Genomic DNA, 24,167 nt, shown 5'->3' with positions numbered 1-24,167 from the left:
AATTCCTTGGTTGTCCACCAGGAAGCCATGCATTTTGAGAATGCTGCTGTAAACTTTGGGTCACCAATGTTAGCTTGTGCATTACGAGAAAGATGCCAAGAACATAATATGTGCTTAGCATAAGGGATAACAGATTTGATAGCCCTATGCATTGCCCTATCCCCATCGGTGACAACTGAAATAGGTGATTTATTCATCATGGCTTCTAAAAAATTCTGTAGCACCCACTCGAAAGATTGAGACGTATCGTCAGCGATTATGGCAGTGGCAAACACAATTGTGTTATGGTGATGATTGACACCAACAATAGGCATAATTGGTCGACCATACAAATTATCTTTGTACGTTGTGTCGAACGCAATTACATCACCGAAGCATGTGTAATCCGATCTCGATGTAGAATCCGACCAAATAAGATTATACAATGCCCCCGATTCGTCTATCGAGTATGTCATAAAAAACCCGGGATCATCATGTTTCTTATAATCAAAGTAGGCAATAAGCGTATTCACATCCCCATCGACGATTTCCTTTGCTTTACCTCTTTGAAGTGCATTGTAGAGGTCTTTATGTGTAAATCCAACATTATGATAGCCCCCTGCCTGCTGCGTTAAATAGTTCATTACTTGTGACGAGCCAACACCGACCTCTTTCAATGTTGTTGCCTCATCGATATCAGCCTTACTTACAGCTCTATTAGAACGCATAAATGGTGTCATAGCAGGTGTGCACAATGCATGATTATGTTTCTGATCAGACTTACTTATAACCCACTGATCGTTTGTATTTGTTGCTGTAACTACGACTCTAGCCTTACATCCTGTTCTTGTGACTGGCGTATGAGCACGTTGACGATCAACAATATTGACTTTTGATACTCGAAACCCTTCTTTGGAACAACAAAAATCTTGTGTCTTCACATTCCCTTCCACGTCAAGCCGTGTTGTTCCCTTACGTGCACTAAACCCATGTTCCCGTGCGAATCCCTTGTAAATGTACCAAGCTTGATCACGTGAACAGAAGAGCTGACCAACCAATCTGTCAGATTCATCAACATTATGTACTTCATGGCATTCCTCGGTTGGCTTAACATTGTCTACATCATTATTATCCATGGCAAAAATTTTGTTGTGCAAGTTCAGTGGTCCAGGAGTTGATGGAGATGTAAGCAAAGGTTCATTTTGAACATGTTTCAGTCGTGCTGCTTTCAATAGGATGTGGTATTGGTAGTGGTAGTTAAAGGGTGGGTACAACATTAAATTCGCAGTACATATTTAGGTATGTACAATAAATACAAGTATATATTATCATTAAATTTAGGTATGTACAATAACTACATATTTAGGTATGTACATCTTTTGAGTGAGTTTTAAGATATTAATTTAGTAATTATAGGCGTCTAATGATTTATTTTTTACGTTACGATATATATTATTATTAAATTAAAAACAATAAACATATATATTACATATTTATTATTATCTTTGGTTAATATTGTTAAATTTAAATTCTAAATATTATTTTATAAAATATCAAAACAATCAAATAATTTTTTTGTGCAAATGAAATTATTAAATTAATATTGTAGGTGGAAAACATGAAACACTATTAAAAAAAATTGAAACATAAATTACATAACTTTAAAAAAAGTATCGATCCTTTTTATAAAAAGTATAGACACTTTCAATATATAGGTAAAAATATGATGTAATAGGTAGCGCTTATATAATGTAATAGGTAGCGTTTATAATATAATAGGTAGTGCTTATATTGTAAAGTATCTATCCTTTTTATAAAAGTGTCCATACTTTTTTCACTGTGGAAAACATTAATTTAAGGTTATCTTTTGAGTGAGTTTTAAGATATTAATTTAGTAATTATAGGCGTCTAATGATTTATTTTTTACGTTACGATATATTATTATTAAATTAAAAACAATAAACATATATTACATATTTATTATTATCTTTGGTTAATATTGTTAAATTTAAATTCTAAATATTATTTTATAAAATATCAAAATAATCAAATAATTTTTTGTGCAAATGAAATTATTAAATTAATATTGTAGGTGGAAAACATGAAAAACTATTAAAAAAAATTGAAACATAAATTACATAACTTTAAAAAAAGTATCGATCCTTTTTATAAAAAGTATAGACACTTTCAATATAATAGGTAAAAATATGATGTAATAGGTAGCGCTTATATAATGTAATAGGTAGCGTTTATATAATGTAATAGGTAGTGCTTATATTGTAAAGTATCTATCCTTTTTATAAAAGTGTCCATACTTTTTTCACTGTGGAAAACATTAATTTAAGGTTATATTTTGAGTGAGTTTTAAGATATTAATTTAGTAATTATAGGCGTCTAATGATTTATTTTTTACGTTACGATATATATTATTATTAAATTAAAAACAATAAACATATATATTACATATTTATTATTATCTTTGGTTAATATTGTTAAATTTAAATTCTAAATATTATTTTATAAAATATCAAAACAATCAAATAATTTTTTGTGCAAATGAAATTATTAAATTAATATTGTAGGTGGAAAACATGAAACACTATTAAAAAAAATTAAAACATAAATTACATAACTTTAAAAAAGTATCGATCATTTTTATAAAAAGTATAGACACTTTCAATATAATAGGTAAAAATATGATGTAATAGGTAGCGCTTATATAATGTAATAGGGAGCGTTTATATAATGTAATAGGTAGTGCTTATATTGTAAAATATCTATTCTTTTTATAAAAGTGTCTATACTTTTTTCACTGTGGAAAATATTAATTTAAGGTTATATTTTGAGTGAGTTTTAAGATATTAATTTAGTAATTATAGGCGTCTAATGATTTATTTTTTACGTTACGATATATATTATTATTAAATTAAAAACAATAAACATATATATTACATATTTATTATTATCTTTGGTTAATATTGTTAAATTTAAATTCTAAATATTATTTTATAAAATATCAAAACGATCAAATAGTTTTTTGTGCAAATGAAATTATTAAATTAATATTGTAGGTGGAAAACATGAAACACTATTAAAAAATTGAAACATAAATTACATAACTTTAAAAAAAGTATCGATCTTTTTTATAAAAATATATAGACACTTTCAACATATTATAATGCAATAGGTAAATTTGCATATTTACTTATAAAATAGGTCAATATAAGCGCTACCTATTACATTATATAAGCGCTACCTAGTATGTTATTGTACTTTATAATATTTCCGATTAAATAATATAACATAACCGGTCTAAATTTTAACCGGTCACTTATTTAACCGGTCACGCCGTATATTAGCCGTTTTTTAGGCGCCGCACCGCAGAACTACCCAAATTTTGGGTAAACTTGGTTACAAACCTATTATTTAATTTCTGTTTTGGTCATATAACTATTATTTTTTTAAATTATACCTAACATTCTGTTTTTATCTGTTTTGATCATTCATCGTTAAAAAATTAACTTGATACTTGCATTATCAATTTATAATAAATCGATCCCTAAATCTTAACAGTTATCGATAAATTCAAAGTTTCAGTGAAAAAGATAATGTTCCAATATTTATATGGTATAACAGAAAATTTTCAGTAATGTATAAAATATTTAGATTTGATTATTACAGTGACAGTAGGTATAGTCAAATTCAGGGTGCTGCCTGTTTCTTCACATTGTAATGTCAAACATATGAAATCCATATAAAATATTCAGATTTCAAGGAATAAGTGGATCATAAATTATTTTAACATATTCTTAATAAGCAAAAAAACCATGACCAACTCATGGCTAGCTATTTATGTTTATTAAAATCATAACATGGAGCTCCATCCCAGCAATAGTTGCTATCTGACAGAGAAATATTTCCTATTATAATCCTGTGAAAGCCATTCGGGGTGCAGCCATGTTGGACCAGATTTTCTGTTGCCCCAAGGACTTCATAAAAGTTGTCGACAGCAACCAGGACATTCCAATCACGGTTCCAATCATGTGTCTTAAGCATTACTTGGTGTTGTGTTTTATAATCAAAATGGCAGCTTCGAGCAATGAAGGTTTCATCTTCAATGGTTTCAGTTTAGGACTGAATACAAGCATAGAATTGGGCGGCGTTGCAGAAGTGAATGCCGATGGTCTTTGAAGACTTACAAATAGAGTCTTTTGAGATTGGCCACGCTTTCTACCCTGATCCGATTAGGTTCAAGAACTCGACAGATGCTAACGCTTCCTCATTCTCTACAACTTTCGTGTTTGCTATGGTCTCTGAGAACTCTCGAGGCCACGGCTTGGCCTTTGTGCTTGCTCCTTCCAAGGATTTTATATCCGCCAAGAGGTTTCATCCGCTCAACATCTGGGTCTATTCAACAGCAAGAATGATGGAAATCCATCCAATCATATTGTTGCCATCGAGCTTGATACATTTGAAAACCTCGAGTTTGGAGATCCTAACGATAACCACGTCGGGATCGATATCAAGGGCTTAAGGTCATCAAGTTCTGCTTCTGCTCATTATGTCACTGGAAGTAATCAATTGTCTGCCATCGATCTTACTAGCGAAGAAGGGGGACAACTCTGGGTGGAATACGATAATACAAGGATTACATCCTATTATATACGCGCATAAAAAGAATGCTTATAAAAATAAAAAAAACGGTCAACTATGTATTTATTTATTTATTTATACATGCATTACATTTTATCTTTATTTATAATTTTTATGAGGTCTTCCGCTCTCAACCAGGCTTTGGGACAGCCTACTACCATACCTCCCCTTACCTCATTGCATATGGAAATAGGGTTTCGTTGTTGTTGTATCAACTTAATGTCACGCTATCCCCATTTAACATTAGTAAGCCAAAACCGCTACTGTCTTTGGATATTGATTTATCAGCAATCATTTTGGATCAAATGTGTGTAGGGTTCTCCTCCACTGGTCAACAAACAGCATCTACTTATGTTTTAGGTTGGAGCTTTCAGATAGATGGGATAGCGGAAGATCTTGAATTAACCAAACTTCCATCGATACCAACCCCGAGCATCGACAAGTCAAGGGAAAAAGAAATATCACTAGCTGTGCCTGTGGGGTCGTCTTTAGCTGGGATAATTTTGGTGGCCTTGATATTCTCTGCAATTTTCGTCTTGGCAAGCGAGAAGTGTACCTTAATTGATGAAATACGGAAAGCTTTGGAGGTTCAATTCGGGCTCCGTAGGTTTTCTTACAAGGATCTTGTTTTAGCAACTAAAGGCTTCAATGAGAACGAGCTCCTTGGACAAGGTGATTTTGACCAGGTTTTCAAAGGTGGTTTTGGACAAGCGAGAAGTGTACCTTAATTGATGAAACACGGAAAGTTTTGGATTGTTGCGGAATACGGATAGAACAAAATCGCAACTGATAATTTGAGAAAATAAAATGAAGATAAAGAAGATACAAATTTTTACGTAGAAAACCCCTAAATAATATAGGGTAAAAACCACGGGCAACGGTAGAAGAATTTCACTATGAGAAAATAGGAATTACATCTTCTCTCGATCTACCAAGGAGAAAAACAATGACAATTCTCTCTTGATAAAAAGGAGAAAACAACTCTCAAGAAACTCTCTAAATTCTCTAGTATTGGGAGAAAGCTAGAATGATTTGGGATGGTTTTGAAACTAAATGTGTTAGGGTATTTATAGTTGAAGCTTAAGGATTAATCTTGTAAATATCCTAAAGTATAATGACTAAATTGTGATTTTACCATTTTCCAAAATCAACTAAAAAACAGTCTAACTTTCGGTGCATTTAATTAGGCACTTTCGATGCCTACAATTGTTGAATTTTCAACAATCTCCCACTTGAATATTTGATTAGAACAATCATATCTTCACACCATTCTTTTTACTTTGTAACTTCATGTTGCTTATCTCTCTGACAGGCCACAAGAGAATCGACACCAGGTAAATTTATCAGCATTGATTACCTTCATCATGAAATCTATTATGTTGTCTTTGGCATGGATTTTCTGCATATCTACCGTCCCTTCTTTCACCTTTTCACGAATGAAATGGTACTGAACTCGTATGTGCTTTGTCATTGAATGAAATACTAGATTCCTTGCTAGATGCAAGGTGCTTTGACTGTTATAAAATAGAGAGACATACTATTGATTGTGCCTAAACTCCTCTAATAGCATCTTCAACCAAATTGCTTCTTTACTGGCTTGTGTAGCTGCTATATATTCTGCCTCTGTTGTGAATGTAGCCACAAATGACTGCAATTTTGAAACCCAGCTTACAGCTCCACCAGCAACTTTGAACACATATCCTGTAGTAGATTTGCTTTTATTCAAATCTCATGCATAGTCAGAATCTACATACCCATTGATTAATAAGTTTGATCATTCGTAACATAATGCAACATTTGATGTCCCTTTGATATATCTCAGGATTCTCTTTACTGTATTCCAATGTTCTTTGCCTGAGTTCGCCATATACCGACTAACCACTCCCACCAATCTAACTTTCTGTGCATTTAATTAGGCACTTTCGGTGCCTACAATTGTTGAATTTTCAACAAGGATGAGCTACTTTTGGTGTATGGTTTTATGTCGAATGGAAGTCTCGATAAGTTCCTCCACAAGTCCGAGGTTACCCTTAACCGGAATAAAAGATTTAGCATCATCAAAGATGTGGCCTCTGCAGTTGTCTTCCTGCATGAAGGACCAGCGGGAGCCATCATTCACAGAGATATAAAGGCAAGCAATGTACTATTAGATGGTGAGTTTAATGGAAGATTAAGTGATTTTGGTTTGCTAGATGTAGCAAACTTGCACAGGATCCTTAATATTCTCCTGTAGCTGGTACCTTTGACTACATGGCTCCAGATCTTGCTAGAACCCGCAAGGCGAATACGGGCACCGATGTTTATGCATTTGGGGCATTTTGCCTCGAAGTTGCTTGTGGTAGAAGGCCAGTTAGTCAAAGTACTGCATCAGCTGAAGAAGTGAATTTGGTGGATTGGGTGTATAAATGCTGGAATAAATGGAAAATTTTAAAGACAGAAGACTCCAAACTCTAGAATGACTTTAACATTGGGGAAATGGATTTAGTGCTGAAACTTGGACTACTTTGCTCACACAAGGTGGCAGCACTTAGGCCAAGAATTTCACAAGTTATCTTGTACCTGACAGGCCATGCTTCACTCCCGGAAAATTTCGATGAAATTCTTCAAACAGTTGAGCTTGTGAAAGAGTCCAGTAACTACTCTGAACTATGGACAAAAAATTCTACTGCATCCGTAATTACTATCACTGAACCGTTCCTATCGAGAGGTCGTTGATTGTATTTATATAAATGATATATGCACAAGAACCTATTATTCCATACTCTGCATATCCTGAAAATTTATTGTATTATAGAAGTTATCTCTATCTTTATGGCAAAAACATTGGCAAAACTGTAATGAACTCAATCAGAAACACCTGAACTGAGTTACACATTGCAATAATTTGTATAAGATATTTCATCCTCGAGTTTGAAAATTGAAGAATTACTCATCTTCAGTGTGTATTAAGCTGCAGTCTTTGCGTGCATTCGTGAATCATCGGGGGGTAACAAAATTTTGGGATGACTATTGTTATAAAGAGATGTTAGGAATTTTAGACAACTCTTCAAGTGTAAAGTCTAAATAAGGGTTAATTATTGAAATGATCTCTTTTTGGTTCATCTTTGTTTACTTTTTGATTATCGATTTTGAAAAATTTATATCCCGACTTCTTACGTTATCGATTCAAATGTTTATTTTTTGTCCCTTTCACATGTATGCTGTTTTGTTGGTCTGTTATGATTGCATGTAAGGGATAGTGGATTGATTGCATGATATGATATTCGAGTAATGGATTAGTACTTTACCAAAATACCCTTGATTAGTAAAAGTCATAGATTCCAAAAAAAAAATACATCTCTATAAATAATTCTATCATATTTTTTAAAGGCTAAGACATATTATTTATTTATAGAGTCAAATAAGTGGTCACTATAAATTTTTATTCCATAAGAATTCTGACATAAAATAAATGTTTACTTATTAAATAAACTCAATTATTAAATAGTCTGCAATTATAATTACAATATCAACTTAACTCCCAATTATAATTTGCGTCAAAATACAACATTAATCATGACTTCCAGAATTTGGTTTCCTTCTCTAAACACATGTTCTATTTTTACTTCCCAATCCCTTAGCAATAACCCGTAAATATGTTGTCCTAGTGTGGACTTAATGTTGGAATGATCCTTCCTTTGGATGAGACGCTTTACTTCCAGATTATCTATCTCTTCGTACCACTCTTCGTACATCAAACTTTCATTCTCAAAAGAGTCTTTCCAGTACAGCTCCTCTTCTAAAAGCCACACATGTACTTATTGATTTATAGATATCTAACTGCCATCGATCTTTTTCATTGCGTAATACTTCTCCGCAAGAAGCAGTATAACATGATATGTTTTTTTATAATATAATTCAAATAATATTATTTATAAAGTGTATATAAATTTATAAAAATATATATATAAATATTATAATGAAATGGCTAGAGATATTTTTTAAAAGAAAAGGTCAAGTTACTTATAATGGGAGGGATGTTTTCCAACAAATTTAAATTGATTGAAGACTTTATTCTGGTGGAGTTAGTACGTAGGAGTTGCTTGGATGTACGTTTATATTTGATTGAACAACCACCCAACGAAAATAAGTCTTTTTCCACGTTGAATTGTATGTATCCAAAAGGGCAAGCAAACATATCATTCTTCTACCAATCAAATCAGAGTTGATTGGAAGAGAAAATGACAATAAAAAAGAAAAGTCCAATGAATTTTCTTCCACACATTGAGTAGTGGGTAACCTACTCTTTTATCGTATTCATATTTTGATTCGAACAAAACGATTTTAATAATAAAAAATTATTATTATTCTTTAAAATTTCAAAAATATCATAAATATGATCGTCAATGTTTTTGATTGATACTTTTTATTTTTGAAAAAGAAGCAACCTAAACTCAGAAAACAGAACCAAAAGAAAACGGCAATAACCTAGTCTACAGCCTTCTGTTCTAGGGATTGACCGTCGATGTCAGTGACTTAATTTTATGTCTAGCGTGGTGAAACTCGCATTGAATGTGGTGGTTTGCATGCCCCCTCTTTTTAATGTGCGATACAACTCTTCAAGAATGGATTGGCCAAAATTACGGGAGTAGACAAGAAATGGGTAACTGACCGGACTCAGTACAAAGGCACCGAAAAAGGAATTCCTTGGTATGACATCAAGCAACTAATGAAGAATCACCCTGATGAGTGAAAGGCTATAGACCTTTTTGCACTGGGTCTTTACGGTTTAATTATCTTCCCGAAGACTTTGGGGTGCATCGTCACAGCTGTGGTGGAACTATTTGAACAACTCTCGAGGCGAGTAAATATAGCACCAACAATCTTAGCCGAAACCTTCCACTCTCTCAACCACTGCAGAAAAACTAACGGAGGAAGGTTCATTCGGTGCACTCAGCTTCTTCAAGTCTGGATTCACAGTCATTTCTGGAAGACTAATGGGATTACCTACCACCGATTCAGTACCACTTATTCACCTTTAGGTGAATTCATCACTATGAAATGGCATGAAGGTATCTCAAAGGAAAAATGGATGAAAGTCGTCACACATCTTCAAGACCGAGATATTTCCTGGAGAGCCCCTTGGTTGACCCACAGTGACATTCTCTTCCAATGTGGGAATTCTGACACTATGACCCTACTTGGACTATGGGGTGGAGTTGGGTATTCTCCGCTCTTGGTACTTCGACAGTTTGGGGCACGTCAGTTTGTCCTAATGACGTATGGACTATTGTTGAGTTAATCGATCGACGGAATTAGCCAAGAGGGGGGGTGAATTGACAATAAAAATTTTGGTGAAAGCTTTTGTAGAAAATTGAAAATATTTGCACATCGATTTAGAGTGGTTCGACTTTCTCAACCAAAATCTACGTCTACTTTCTTAGCTATCCACACTAAGGATTTTCCATAAATTCACTAATTTGTCTTTATTTTGAGGACAAAGAGTAACCTTATAAATCCCTTAAGAATTATACCCCAAATTCTTGAGAACACTCTCTCCCAAAGAGAACAATACAAATTTTACAAACTTACAAGAAAATCCTCACAAGGAAGGATGTTTGCACAATTTTAGAACAAAGAAAGAACACTCAAGAATAATACAATTGAGCACAACAATTGTTCATGAAAGAAAAAATGAATATTGAATGAAATAGGCTTGAAAATGCTCAAACTTGAGGTTTGATTCTCTCTTGATTCTTGGTGATTGATCATTAGTGGAGTTAATAGAGCCATTATTGTGTGAAAAAAATTAATAAAATCAGTTGGGAACATGTGTGCATCGATGCATAGTCAAGGTGCATCGATGCATCAAATGTAAAATTCAAATATTTCGACCATTGTCTGTCCAAGTGCATCGGTGCACTAGGGTGTGCATCGGTGCACAAATCAGCTTCGATGTTTCAAAATAACCAGGGTGCATCGATGCATGTCTTGTGGATAGGTGCACTGAATGCATTCGATGTTTCAAAATATTTAGGGGTGCATCGATGCATGGTTTGTGCATCGGTGCACTAAATGCATTCAAAATTCAATTTAATTAGGAGTGCATCGATGCATGAAGTAGTGCATCGGTGCATCCCTTTGAAAATTGATTTTTTGGTCCGTTTTTGGTTCGAAATACTTTGTAAAAATTGTTTCAAAAATTTTTAAGTATAAAACATAATTTTACACTTTAGTAAGGATTAAAATTAAACTTTGAAAGACTTGGAGTAATATTTTGATATTCGAATAATTGTATCGAATATACTTAGAAAATTATTTGTAAAATCTTAAAATTCATTTATCTTAATTTGTTATATCGAAACATCAAAATATTTTCAACAATCTTCCCCTTTTTGATATAACAAAACATTTGAGTAAATTTAAGATTTTCTATGAAAATTATTTTTGAAATCAATTTTGAAATTACTCCCCAATTTTGAAAATTTTGAAATTACTCCCCTTTACTATAAAACATCTTCTCCCCCTTTTTTTTTAAATCAAAAAGACTCTAGAAAATGTTTTTAAACATAGCCAATTGATTTTTGTAAATATAACTTAAGCTGCTAAGATTATAATCAAGAGAAAGGTTAGCCATTAATTTCATAATTCAATATTCATAATGTGAAATGACAAAATTGATCATAATGCAACTAATATGTAAATAATGCAAAAATTAGTAAACATTAAGCTTAAATTGAAAATTCAAACTAAACCAAATATATATAATAAGTTCAAACATCTAATCATCCAAAACAAAATGATTCAAAAACATCAAAATGTTTATCAATCCAAGTTCTAAATTCAATCTAAGAAAGATGAAAGCAAGGCAAGATCTATTCCATCGGAGGATCGGGAGGAGGAGGATAACGTGCTCGCACTTCAATTGTTAGAGCATCCATACATTCACGCATCTCCCGTTTAAACTCAGTCAGTTGAGATTCCATGGAGGCAAACCTCAGATCAAACAACTCTAAGAAAGATCGAAAATATGGTGGCTTTTGATCTTCTTGCTGTGTCGGTTCCTCATGCTGCTCCGGCTCATCGTCGGGTACGGCTTCATCAATATCTTGCATTAGTTGTTGAAGCTCGGGATCATCGTCAGCAGCCAGTGCCAGAGGAGGAGGAGCTCGTAAAGAGCTAGCTCCCGGTGTTAGCTCAGTAGGTCGATAAACCCATTGACCCATTACCTTATCTTGTTTCCATTCGACTTTCTTCAAGAAAGTTAGGTTGATTTGGTTTTGGAGAGGAATGGGAAAGTCAACCGAGACCTTAAGCCCTAACTTGATAAAAAGATTGGAAAGAAGACAACCGTAAACTAGAGTATCTACATTTTTTGAAGGAATGACTTTTACGGTATCGACAAGCTCACCAAAGATAATTTGTGGCAAATTAATTTTCTTATTATGTTGGATACAATGTATCCACTATAAATCTATGACTCTAAGTTTAGAGTACCTACCTCTGGATAGTTTAAACCATCACGAGATCATCAAATGAAGGAAACGATTGTGATGAGTTCGTAAGGTACTAACACTATCATTAGACTTATAAGGAGTAACCACAAGATCTCTTTCATTATCTATCCCATCATCGTCTAAACCAAAAACATCACCAATTATTTTCGAATTGATAAAAATGACTTCTCCTAAGAGATATGATCGTATGCCTATGGTTTCGGTTTGACGAACATTTTGAACACATATCGCATTTGAGTAAAAATGCAAACTAATTGTTGAAAGACAATGGGTTGAATTTGGCACAACTTATCGAATTTCCAGGAACGAAGGACAGGAAGATATTTAAAGTTAATATCCTCCATTGCTTGAATATAAGGGATACGTTCCTCTCAAATTTTGTAGGATTGAAAATGACTAACGAACCTATCATATAATTCAACTATATGACGACCGGGTTGGTTGAAGCAAGAGTTAAGAATGGTTAACTCGGGTTCGTTTGGGTTTGGATTTTGTGGTGGATAAAGAATAGAAGGACGGTTTGATTGACTCGAAGAGGACCTAGGTCGTTTAGGGTTTGACATGGTTTAAGGATAGGTAACCTGTATATGGAAAACACATGTATGCAATTCAATCAATCCCAAAACTCAATTGAGTCTGCAATATTTCAAGGTTCTTTAAACCGAATCCTAAGGGCAAAGTTTTGAAAACTATTTGAAAATTATGTTTGAAGATCATAATATGAATAGTTTTCATGAAAACAACATAATTGAATTAAAAACATCTAAATTAAATCAATGATTTTCGAAATAATTTTTTTCGAAATTCAAAAACAAATTAAAAAATTGTTTTTTTTACAAAATCAGTTGTAAAATTTAGTTTATAAACACTAAACAATCAATGCCCTGTGTAATGTTCTTCCTAGAACTAATCAAAACTAGTCATAAGTTCAAAAATTAATAAAACAGGGGTTTCAGAAAAATTTACCTTGAAATTTCGGATTGAGAGGAATGTGATGCTGTTTTGCACGATTTAATGATTGTAGCAGGATTTTGAGTTGAAATGCAAGATGATTCAGACTTAAAATAGTTGTTTTGAGACAAATTTGAGTATAGGGTGAGAGAGAGGTGCGACGGCGTGAGAGAGTAGTTTTAAGGGTTTTGTGAAAATAAAGAAGAAATAGGGATTTAATACCCAAAACCCAACGGGTGTATCGATGCACAGGATAGTGCATCGATGCACATTCAAGGATTGCATCGGTGCATCTTCATGATGTATCGATGCATATTCAAAGGATGCATCGATACATATTCAAAGGATGCATCGATGCACTAGATAGTGTATCGATGCATTATGCACAAATGCTAAATTAATTAGCTCTAGTTGTATTGACAACTCATATATTGAAAATTAATCATGTTCAATCAATCAAATATATCTTTAAACATAATTTGAACATATAATTAGTTTTCACTAAGAATCATAAACTCCCCCTAACTAATAGCAAAGAATGCAATCAAAAGTGTTATTTTTACAAGCACTTCTCAGTTCTAATTAAAAATGCTAAACACTAAGTCAAGGTAGGTTGGTTAAACGTAATTCTCTCATAAGTGTCCAAAATCTTTCTTTATCTAAAGGTTTTGTAAAGATATTCGTGAATTGGTGCAAAGTATCAACAAATTCTAGAACTATATCTTTTTTAGCGACATTATCTCTAATGAAATGATGTCTAATTTCAATATTCTTAGTTCTAGAGTGTTGGATGGGATTTTTAGTGAGACAAATAACACTAGTATTGTCACACTTGATAGGAATGGTACCTACTTCAATTCCATAATCAAAAAGTTGTTGTTTCATCCATAAAACTTGTGCACAACAACTACTGGCTGAAATGTATTATGCTTCAGTGGTATATAATGCAACACAATTTTGTTTCTTTGAAAACCAAGAAATCAACATATTTCCTAGGAATTGGCCAGTACCGGAGGTGATTTTCCTATCTATTTTGCATCCTCCATAATCCACATCAGAGAAGGCATGCAATCTAAAGCTAGAGTCTCTAGGATACCAAAGTCCTAAACTAGGAGTGTCCTTAAGGTATCTAAAGATCCTCTTAACAGCTAGTAAATGTGATTCCTTAGGGCATGATTGAAATCTAGCACATAAGCAAACACTAAACATAATGTCCGGTCTACTTGTAGTTAGATAGAGCAAAGAGCCAATAATTGATCTATATAATTTAACATCCACACATTTATCTTCTTCATCTTTGTCAAGCTTTGTAGAAGAACTCATTGGAGTGGCATGAGGTTTCCCACTATCCAGTCAAAACTTCTTGAGCATATCCTTGACAGATTTAGCTTGATTGATGAAGATTCCATCTTTTATTTGCTTGATTTGGAGTCCCAAGAAAAATGAGAGCTCTCCCATCATGCTCATCTTGAATTCACTTTGTATTAGCTTAGAAAATTCTTGGCAAAGAACATCATTAGTAGAAACAAATATTATATCATTAATATAAATTTGAACTACTAATAAATCTTTACCTTTATACTTTAAAAACAATGTAGTGTCAACCTTCCCTTTTGAAAAACATTTTTTAATTAAAAAGTTTGACAATCTTTCATACCAAGCTCTAGGAGCTTGTTTTAAACCATAAAGCGCTTTTTTCAATTTAAAAACATGATTTGGAAATTTTGAATCTTCAAAACCAGGAGGTTTTTCCACATACACTTCTTCTTTTATAAAACCATTTAAAAATACACTTTTAACATCCATTTGATATAATTTAAACTCATTGAAACATGCAAATGCTAATAACATTCTAATTTCTTCTATCATAGCTACGTGAGCGTATGTTTCATCATAGTCTATGCCCTCTTCTTGAGTATACCCTTGAGCAACAAGTCTAGCCTTGTTTCTCACTATACTGCCGCTTTCATCAAGCTTATTCCTAAATACCCATCTAGTACCTACAGTAGATTTATTACTAGGCCTTTCAACTAATGTCCATACTCTACTTCTCTCAAATTGATTTAACTCTTCTTGCATAGCCATAATCCAATGTTCATCATTTAATGCTTCTTTAATATTCTTAGGCTCTATGCATGAAATAAATGCAACATAATTACAAATATTTCTAAGAGAAGATCGAGTTGTTACCCCTTTGGATGGATCATATATTATTTCACCATCCTTGACATAGTTGTATTCCCTTGGGTAAATGACTTCCTTTTCTCCAATTGTTGGATTCTGGAGAGGGTCTTGAGTTTCCTCATCTTTCGTTTCTTCCTTTGATGGTGATCCCCCAATGTCATTTGTGTTTATAATACCTACATCATCATTCATACAAGAATCCTTCCTCGGAAGGGGATTATCATCGAAAACAACATGTATAGACTCTTCTACTACAACTAAATTTCTTTTATTAAATACTCGATAAGCTTTAGAATTTAAGGAATAATCCATAAAAATTCCTTCATCACTTTTAGCATCAAATTTTCCAAGATTTTCTTTACCGTTGTTTAAAACAAAACATTTACATCCAAAATGATGAAAATAGCTAATGTTAGGCTTTTTATTTTTAAAAAGTTCATATGGAGTTTTCTTCAAAATAAGCCTAATCATTACTTGATTAATAATATAACAAGTGGTATTTGTGGCTTCCGCACAAAAATATTTGGCAAATTGTTTTCACAAAGCATGGTTCTAGCCATTTCTTCTAAAGTTCGATTTTTCCTCTCAACAACTCCATTTTGTTGAGGGGTTCTAGGTGCTGAAAAATTATGGCTAATACCATTAGAATTACAAAATTCAATAAATCCAAGATTTTCAAATTCAGTTCCATGATCACTCCTAACACTAGTTATAGAGTAACCTTTTTCATTTTAGATTACTTTTGAAAATGTGATGAATTTTTCTAATGCTTCATGATTAGTACTTAAGAATAGAACCCAAGTATGTCTAGAGTAGTCACTTACCAAGACAAATGCATATTGTTTTCCACCAAAGCTAGTAGTCCTAGATGTCCCAAAAAGACCTAAATGGATCAATTGTAATACTCTACTAGTGGATACATCATTAATGGATTTAAAAGAAATTCGCTTTTTTTTCCTTTAGCACAAGCATTACAGATTTTATCATTATCAAGTTTTAGTTTAGGCAACACTTGAACTAAATCTCCTTGAATTAACCATTGCAAAACACTCATATCAATATTCTCCTATGCCATAACCAATTATCATGTTCATCCTTAGCAACTAGACATAAATTAGTCATATCTATAGAATATAAATACACCATGTATATGTTTCCTATTCTATGACCAACAAGCATAATCCGATTAGATGCAATGTCAATGACTTTACAACCATTAGTTTCAAACATGACATTGAATCCCTTATCACATAATTGACTAATATTCAATAGATTATGCTTTAATCCATTCACATATAAAATATTCTTAATATGTATGGAAGAGATATTACCGATAGTGCCTATACCTTCATTGTGACCTTTTGAATTATCACCAAAAGTCACCTCTCCTCCATTTTTGGCATTAAGCTATGAACCGACTCTTGTCTCCGGTCATGTGTCTTGAGCATCCTTTATCAAGGTACCATGAATTTGAATTTGTTTCCCTTGCCTTGTAGCAATGCTCATTTCCTACAAACATAGATTAATTTCTAATTTTTGGTACCCAAATTCTTTTGGGTTCATATTCATTAGTCTCTAAAATTCTAGTCCCCTTAGGTATCCATTTGTGTAGGATATCCTTACCTTTAGTAGTTATGAGTTCTTTAGGAACCCATATACTTCTAATGATTTTTCCATTAGAGGTTCTTTAGGGACCTCTATGATTGTAGTTTTTAAAACTTTTTCTAACAAAGTTGGATTTTGAACTTTCTTCATTTCCAAAACATTTTATTCCAACCTTATCAAAAAAAGCTTTAAGATCATCAATTTTCTTTTGATGATCATCATTGACCTTTGACAGTAGGTTTTACAAATCAGAAATTTTCTTTTCAAACTTTTCTAGTTTGATTTGCAAATCTTTGATTTTACCTTCAAGATCATTGTTGGTTTTGGATATGAGATTATTTTTAGTTTTCATTTTTGAAATATCATTTTTGTATTTTAAAAATAATTTCTCATAATCTGAAGCTTTTGGATTGCCAAGCTTTTGGAAGAGAGTAAACTAACTTCCTTACAAGCTTGTCATTTGGAACAATTTCTCCATATGATTTGAGACTATTGACAATCGTGGAGAATCTATCCGTCATAACTTTGACATCTTCATCAAGTTTCATCCTGAAATTTTCATAGCTATGAGTTAGAAGACTAATTTTATATTTTTTTACCTCGTTTTTACGTTTATGAGTGACTTGTAGTTTGTCCCATATCTCGTTGCAATTGTACAAGATGAAACTCTCCCGTATTCATCCAGTCCAAGAGCACAAAAAATAATATGGATAGCTTTGGAGTTGAGCTGGAACATTCTCATATCTCCTTCACTCCATAATCTTGGATGAGTAGAAGGTTTGATGTATCCGTCTTCTATAATATTCCATCCTCACATGTCACTTGCTTGAATGAAATACATCATCATATTTTTCCAATAAGCATAATTAGCTCCATTAAAGAAAGGAGGCTTGTTGACGAGCAATGAATCAAGACCGAAGTCAGAGTTTGAAGTGGAGGCCATTGATGACTTGATTATCGATGTAACTATTTTCGAATCGACTCAAGAGGTGATTAAACCTTCAAATGAGTGAGGCTCTGATACCAATTTTTGAGTTAATCAATCGACGAAATTGACCAAGAGGGGGGTGAATTGTCAATAAAAATTTTGGTGGAAGCTTTTGCAGAAAATGGAAAAATATTTGCACAGCGATTTAGAGTGGTTCGACTTTCTTAACCAAAGTCTACGTCCACTACCTTAGCTTTCCAAACTAAGAATTTTCCACAAATTCACTAATTTGTCTTTCTTTTGATGACAAAGAGTAACCTTACAAATCCCTCAAGAATTATACCTCAAATTCTTGAGAACACTCACTCCCAAAGAGAACAATACAGATTTTTCAAACTTACTAGAAAATCCTCACAAGGAAGGATGTTTGCACAATTATAGAACAAAGAAAGAACACTTAAGAATAATAAAATTAAGCACAACAAGTGTTCTTGAAAGCAAAAATGAATATTGAATGAAATAGGCTTGAAAATGCTCAAACTTGAGGTTTGATGCTTTCTCCTTGGATCATTTCTGAATGTTGGGGATCATTAGTGGAGTTAATAGAGAAATTATTGTCTGAAACAATTAATAAAATCAGTTGGGAGCATGTGTGAATCGATGCATAGTCAAGGTGCATCGATATATCAAGTGTAAAATTCAATTATTTCGACCGTTGGCTGTCCAAGTGCATCGGTGCACTAGGGTGTGCATTGGTGCACAAATCAGCTTCGATGTTTCAAAATAACCAGGGTGCATCGATGCATGTATTGTGCATCGATGCATGTATTGTGCATCGGTGCATGTATTGTGCATCGGCGCACTGAATGCATTCAATGTTTCAAAATATTTATGGGTGTATCGATGCATGGCTTGTGCATCGGTGCACTGAATGCATTCGATGTTTCAAAAATATTTATGGGTGTATCGATGCATGGCTTGTGCATCGGTGCACTAAATGCATTCAAAATTCAATTTAATTAAGAGTGCATCGATGCATGAAGTAGTGCATCGGTGCATCCCTTTGAAAATTGAATTTTTGGTCCGTTTTTGGTTCGAAATACTTTGTAAAAATTGCTTCAAAAATATTTTAAGTATAAAACACAATTTTACACTTTAGTAAGGATTGAAATTAAAATTTGAAAGACTTGATGTAATATTTAAATATTTGAATAATTGTATCAAATATACTCAGAAAATCATTTATAAAATCTTAAAATTCATTTATGTTAATTTGTTATATCGAAACATCAAAATGTTTTCAACAATTAGCTGGATCAAAATTTGTATACCATGGCGATAACTATAATAAAAGACTTAAGGAAGTAGCCGATTCATGAAAGAAAGTGTTCTGAATGGATGTCGAGGTTGCCAAAGACATGCTCACTCCTGACTATTTGGAGTGGCGAACACTAAGGAAGAACGACAGCATCTCAGTGCCAGATTGTGAGGACACCCAGACCATGGAGGAATATCCCAGGCCTGTCCCTTCCGAACTTGATATAGCAAGGGCAGAGTTTGAAGCTGTGAAGAATGAGCTAAAGTAGAGAGTAAGGGAACTTGAAGTTAAACGATACCAGTGGAAGTTAGACGCCGATACTCAGAAAGATCGGGCAAACAAGCTGGAGAAAGAACACAAGAAGATCTATTTTAAGCTTAATGACTTGAAAAAAGGGTACTAAGAACAAGTCCAGAGTAACTCCAATTTGAAAAGTACTTCCGAGTATTGGAAAGACGAAGCTGACAACCTAAAAAGGAAGTTTGAAGGGCCTGATGAAAGAGAGACTCTGAAAGAGCAACTGAAGACTGCTCAGAGGCACTTGATAGACAGTCATCATCAAAATAAACACTTAAGAATCCAAGTAGCTGATCTGGAGAAGTCTCTTCAGAAATAACAGGAGCGAGATAACAAAACAATAGCTAAGTTAGAAGCTATTGTGGATGAATTAAAGAAGTAAGGAAGCAAGCTTCAGATAGTTCCCTTTGACAGAGGTTTACAGTGGCGTTTCCATTAGGAGCAGGCTCAGCAGAGGGTGAAGGCTAGAGATGCAGTCATCCGCGATTTCCTGGAGCAAGTATAGAGGGCAGCTCGTCATTTACACGGCCTAGCAAGGGAAGTTGGAGTATTTCGACAAGGTATTCAAACAGTGATAGATAAAGGAAGAAGACTTATCAACCTATTAGAGGATGTTCGGGGTCTATAGGATTTAGTCTGGATGTACCTTTGATTATTTTTATGTCTCTTAAAAGATAAAACATTTTTGTTTAAATAAGGATTATTGATAATAACAGACACTTTTCTAGATCAATGCCTCTAAATTACATACATCATGCATTGCATTCCTTTCATTTTATATTTCATGTTTATTTTTTATATTTTCCATGTTTTTACATTCATATTAACTAACAGAACGTTTCTCAAAAGGAGAAGAAAGAACAAACACCGAGTTTACCACCGCTAGCATTAGACACGCATCATCTGCATAACACTCGAACAAAGAAGAGACAAATAGAGGCCAAAATCCAAAAAAATCAAGGAGAACATGGCAAAATTGCTAAAAGAGCTGGAAGATAAAATAGCCCAGAACAATCAGAATACCCTAGATTATATCACGAAAAGCCAGGAGTCTTTGGTCGATCAAATCGTGGCCAAATTGTCTGGTTTACAATAAGCCAGTGCACTAGGGGCAGATTCATCTGAGAGTGTAACTATACCACCGACCCTACAAGTGGTTGTCTTACCCGGGATCTTACCCGGACTGCAATGGGACTCATCTACTACCAAAGGGAAAACCGTATTTATTGTAAATATACAAACTTCTGTAACCAACCCTGACAATCATCCAGATGACTACCATATCCCGGATTTTGACAAGAATGATAAGGCGAAAAAGATGGAAGAGAAGATCAAGATGTTGGAAGACCATATGAAGATGGTCAAATGGGACCACGACTAATATGGAGTGGATGTAATAGAGCTTAGCTTGGTCCCAGATATGGTGTTTCCACCAAAGTTTAAAGTCCCTAAGTTCGAGAAATTTGACAGGAATAACTGCTCATCAGCCCATATCACTATGTTCTGTCGGAAGATGACAGGATATGTGGGAAATGACCAACTCTTGATCCACTGTTTCCAGGAGAGCCTGTCTGGTTCAGCTATCCGGTGGTACAATCAGCTGAGCCGATCTCATATCAAGACGTGGAAAGACTTAGCCAAGTCTTTCTTGGAGTAGTACAAGCATATTAATGATATGAGACCATACCTAGTTATGCTACAGAGCCTAGAGAAGAAGCATAACGAGAGTTTCTGACAATACGCACAGAGATAGAGGGATTTGGCTGTGCAAGTTCATCCACCCTTGGATGAAAAGGAAACTATAAATCTTTTAGTACAAACACTGAAGGCAACTTACTTCAGGCACCTAGTGGCAATCACATTGGGAAGTTTCTCAGATCTAGTTATGGCCGGTGAGATGATCGAGTTGGCCATAAAACAAGAAAAAATTGAGGGAGGGGACTCAAGTAAGAAGCCTCCCATGAAGAACAAAGAGAGTGAGATCAACAATGTCAACACCTACAATGCTAACAAAGGTTTTACGATCTCAAGTTCAAAAACCACTACAGCTGTTCCATCCGGTACTTCTAAACAAACTCAGAGAGAACCAAGGAATGAAAGGGAAAGAGAGCAATTCGATCATATTCCTATGTTATACAAAGAATTATACCAACAACTCTTCGACACTCATGTGGTGTCACCTTACCTTATGGAGCCAATTAAGCCCCTTACCCAAGATGCTATGATGAGAATGCTCATTGCGAATACTATGGCAGTGTACAGGGGCATTCGATTGAAGATTGTCTCGTATTCAAGATATTGATACAACGAATGCGGAATGAGAATTGGATCCATTTCAAATCCTGAATATCAAACATCACACAAAATCCCTTACCGAATCATCAGGATACTGGAATTAACGCAGTCAATACCGAGAAGGGCTAGAGAGTCAAATTAAGTGTTTCGGAGATAAAATATCCTTTGGCTTGGATATGGAGTGACATGGTGAAAGCAGGGCTTCTCGCACCCCAGTTAGAGGCAAAATAGAATGGAAACAGTAACCATTGATGTTACCACGATCAGGATAGGCATGAGGTGCAGGATTACCCAGAATTCAAAGCATTAATCCAGCTCATGATGGATAGGAATGAGCTGGAATTTTACGAAGAAATTCAAGATTCTCTGGAAGCAGATGTTTTCACCACCAAAGAGTCATCGAACAAGAGATACGGCAGGGGTAGCCCATTGATAATTACCCCTAAAACAATGACAGCAGTAGCGACACAAGCAAGGGTGGTGATCACAGTACCTCGACCTTTTCAGTACAAGGACAATCGATAAGGGCCTTAGAAGTACGAATATCAGGCGAGTACTTCAAAAGAATGTGATAGCAACGTGGGGTAGAGACCACTTGAGCCCTTTAAGGAAGATGTGCTAGCTATCAAAAAACCCATAAAGGATAAGGAAGCTAAAGAGTTCCTCAAGTTCTTGAAGTATAGCGAGTACAACATTGTAGAATAGCTTCACATCTTATCGACACGTACTTCAATGTTAGCACTATTATTAAACTCGGGGGCACACCGGGAGGCACTGCTGAAAGTCTTGAATCAAACGTTCGTGTCGCACGACATATCAGTCAGCAAGATGGATCGACTGGTAAACAATATTCAAGCTCATAATCTCATCTCATTTTCAGATGATGAGATTTCATCCGGAGGAAGATGCCGAACAAAGGTATTACACATCACTACCTACTGAAAGGGGCATGTTTTACCAAGTGTTTTAATCGACAATGGCTCAGCTCTGAACGTGATGCCTTTAGTTACACTCCAAAGGCTGCCAATTAATACCTCGCATATGAGAACCTGTCAGAACGTGGTCCAAGCATTTCATGGGACCAAAAGAGAGGTAATTGGCAAGATCGAGGTATCGTTAACCATTAGACAGTTCACCTATAATGTCGAGTTTCTAGTGATGAATATCATGCCTTCTTACTAAAGTCTTTTGGAAAGACCATGGATTCATTAAGTAGGTGTAGTACCATCTACGCTGTATCAAAAAGTTAAATTTGTTATTGTCGGAGCCTTGGTGATCATAAATGCTGAAGAAGATATTGTGGCAAGTTTGACCACGGATGCTCCATACATCGAGGTCAATGAGGAAGCGGTAAATTGTTCATTCCGCTCCCTAGAATTTGTGAATACCATATTCGTGGTAGAAGGAATAAGGATTCATAAACCCTGACTCTTCAAATACACCAAGATAAAGATCAAGCAAATATTGAGATGAGGTGCCAAGATCGGAAGAGGGTTTGAGAAGTTACTGTAAGGAAAGATTAATCCAGTCATTTCTATTTCAAAATTCGATCAGTTTGGGATTGGTTTTCATCCCATTCATCATGAAAAGAGGAAAGAAATCAAAAAAGAACCGAGACATAAGAATAGACAGGTTAAATGGAAGCGAGCTTCAATGGGAGCCCATGACATTCCTGTCTCTTTACAACACATTCAAGTCAGGTGTTTATGTGTTTGAGACCACCTTATCAGATTTAGAAGCAGCTCTGGAAGATCTGAGCAACAATACTGTGACCACAGGAAATGCTGAAGTTACGGATAGATCCAGAATCTGCCCTCTGCCATCTGGGTTTGTGCCTAGTAACTGGTCGGTGGAAGAACTATATGTGGTTTATAAGAGTATTTCAGAGTAATATTCGAACTATCCCTATTTACCTATACCCGAGGCAATATGTGATCTTTTGTAAGGGTGAATAAACATTTTAATTTTAATTTAATAAAAAATGTGAATTTTCTTCATGACAAACAATTATCTTGTTTCATTTCTCTTGAATTAATTTTCTATTTTCTTCATTTCAGTACTCTATTTTTATCATCTTTTAGACTTAATTTATTGGTTGTTCTGTGTTGGATGTTTTCCTATCACGTATACACATTATTTTTTCCTTCAGTTCCCCAGATAACGATGATTTAGTCACTGATGATCCTGATCCGGAGATGGATTTTGAATCGACCATTTTTCTCGGGGAATTTGATGAATGCGAAAATGAAGAGGAGTGCAACTTGCCTACCGAATTGTTTAGAATGGTAGAAAGAGAAGAAAAATAAATATTGCTACATGAGAAGACAATCGAAATCTTGAATCTGGGCAATGAAGAGGATAGAAAGGAGTTTAAAATCTGCATAACTCTTTCAGCTGAAGCAAGACAAAACCTGATAGGCTTTCTTCAAGAATACAAGGATGTGTTCATATGGTCATACCA

The 24,167-nt window shown here is 34.4% G+C and overlaps 1 pseudogene; it reads left to right on the top strand.

Annotated features, from left to right (window-relative positions):
• Positions 1 to 3,936: 3,936 nt before the first annotated feature.
• Positions 3,937 to 7,347, top strand: LOC120150959 (annotated as a pseudogene).
• Positions 7,348 to 24,167: the final 16,820 nt, after the last annotated feature.

Source organism: Hibiscus syriacus, unplaced genomic scaffold (assembly GCF_006381635.1).
Source record: "Hibiscus syriacus cultivar Baekdansim isolate YM2019G1 unplaced genomic scaffold, ASM638163v2 tig00111027_pilon, whole genome shotgun sequence".
Taxonomy (NCBI): Eukaryota; Viridiplantae; Streptophyta; class Magnoliopsida; order Malvales; family Malvaceae; genus Hibiscus; species Hibiscus syriacus.
Note: the sequence above shows the minus strand (reverse complement) of the source record. Positions and strands in the feature narration are given on the sequence as shown.